The following is a 2,713-nucleotide window of genomic DNA, read 5'->3' on the forward strand; positions in this document are numbered from 1 at the left end:
TATATATAGTATTATTTGTTTAAAAAGCCGTCTTTGACAAACGTATAATTCACACGACTCTGTTGAGATTCATCATCTTACTGCACTTGTCCAGTTGTCATCACAAAAAGGATTAACAAATAATTAATTACAAAAATATATACCAAATTAAATATGGATACATTTCTTCATTTGTATCACCAGCTTGTGCATGATTCCACTTTGAATTTTTCTCTGCTGGACGGCATGATCATAATGATTAAAATTGACATAGAAAATAACGAGATGACACTGATCAAAACTACTAACGTAGTAACAGACATTCTATTATAATATTCTGGTAAAAAAGTACTAAAATGGAAAACAAAAATTGCGAGTTAATAGATTAAGATAGTGAATTAATTAATAGCATGAAAAAAAACGTACAAGCTATGTAACAAAAAATATAATGTAATTTTTTTTCCTAAATATAATACTGTTCCAATGTATACCAACGTAAATGATGCATTGGACAATATTATAAGTATTTTATTATATCATGCTCAAAATCAATTTTTTAATAAAAAAAAATAAGATTAAATATATTTATTATAAGTAAATAAATCATTATAATCTTCACATAACTGGATTGGTTGATATCGAACGAAATTATTTACCAATCGTAATATACAACATTTGATTAGTCATATGAGATAATAAAATATTTATAATATAGGGATAACAAATTGAAAGAATGTAGATAATATAATTATTGTAAACTTGTAAAATACGATACAAAAAATAGATGAAACAAACATGGTAGTACGGTAACTGCAATGAATTTAAAGCTGGTTCCGACGCTACTAATTTAGGTTTAATCATCTGATCTCATGTTGAATCCATCATGAACATATCAGATATTAAACAGGTATTACTTTTTATTGTGAATATCAGTAGGGTTGACCCGTCTCACAGATAAAGATTCGTGAGACCGTCTCACAAGAGACCTACTTCAACTAAATATTCGACTATGAAGCTCCAAATTCTATAATATCTTTTACCAAACAAATTCCGTTATTACTTTGTTGCCCATAATTACAACTCGAACAACGAATAATTTTTCTGGAGTTGATAAATTTGATGCCACTGTAAAAAATAATTTACATCCATTGAGCTTAATAAAAGAATAACTTAATTTCTCAATCCCACAAACTCAAATTAAATTATGATAAAGAACCATCAACTAGCTAGTTGGGATTCTTTGATATTTTTTCCACCCATTCTTAAATTAACCTTTAACTTGTCGCGATGCAGCGGTGGGGTGGCCGGAAAAACAGCTTCCATTTGCAGCTAACGTACACCGGCTATGCTTCTTTCCGTCGGGAATTAATATATGTGCATGGGTTGCTGCCGGAAGAGGCGTGTTAAAATGAAGGGAATAATTCTTTGGTTAATTAATTTTTGTACCAGTTGTAAAGGGTCAAACAAGTTTTGGTTTCTCTTCGTTGTGATGTGTCTCCGAGCTAAAAAATTGAAATAAGGGGGAAAAATAATTTTTAAAATATTTTAATATCAAAACTTATAAATTAAAATATAGTACTAGATATATACGTATAAAACATTAACTAGTATATATTTGCAAATATTATCTAAAAAAATTATCGTTAAAATAACTTAATTTATTACAATAAAAAATAAAAATATTAAAAATTGTGGCTTGAAGATATATTACATGAAAATAGAAGAACCAAGGTACATTAAAATATATAGTAATATATTACATCTCGTCATAATTACATAGTAAAAGATTATACGAAAATATAATCGTATACATGTATGTGATTAAAGGAATATATTATATAGTAAAAGATTATACGAAAATATAATCGTATACATGTATGTGATTAAAAAATAATTACATCTCCAAAATTTTGGGTTCCCACAAATTTTTTGCTAAAAATATAATTTCGCTCTTTAATTAACTTTATCTCTTATTTTCTGGCCAATGCTAACATATATTTGAAAACAACAAGATTAAAATCCTAACAAGATGGTGGCTACCAAACCACATAGATCGGTTTAAACTCAAAAATTGTTGGATAAATTAATCCCATTACCACTCATTTGTAAATACACGTAATTTAATTAACCACTTTATACTATATGATTATTTATGTGTGTGATATCAACTCGAGAGGGAAAATTTAAACAAACCTGCTTTGAATTCACATGCAATATTTCAGCATCAATTTCTTGTGTTTTGTAATCAGTTTACGTATGTTTCGTTGTATTCTGGCAATATTTTTTAATTTTTCGACGAGAGCTCGGGCTTTAAATTTTTTTTATGTATGAACCTCGTCGTTTTTTCCCTTCGAAATTTAATTATTTGTCGTCGTGTCATTGATTTTTAATCCATGTATATTAAGTCATATTTGTTGGGTGACTTTGTACGTGTTAGGTAGATATATTATAGTTGAATAGGACCAAAAAATTTAGTGTGTTTTAGCTGTACAAAGTGAATAATTTGATTACCAAATGATCCATTTATGTTACGTTGTACCATTTTAATTATTTAGATTATAAAAAGTTAAACATGGATGATTTTAATTTGAAAAATTTGATCAATTTCAAAGATATTTGTTTAAAAATAATATATACGTGTTAGAAGATCAATTGTTTAAAATACATTCATCCATCCAAGCACAAAGTTAATGAAATTATAATTTTCTTTTATCGATAAATGTGAATTTGTGAA

The sequence above is a fragment of the Primulina huaijiensis genome, chromosome 3, assembly GCF_012295235.1.
Source record: "Primulina huaijiensis isolate GDHJ02 chromosome 3, ASM1229523v2, whole genome shotgun sequence".
NCBI classification, from domain to species: Eukaryota; Viridiplantae; Streptophyta; class Magnoliopsida; order Lamiales; family Gesneriaceae; genus Primulina; species Primulina huaijiensis.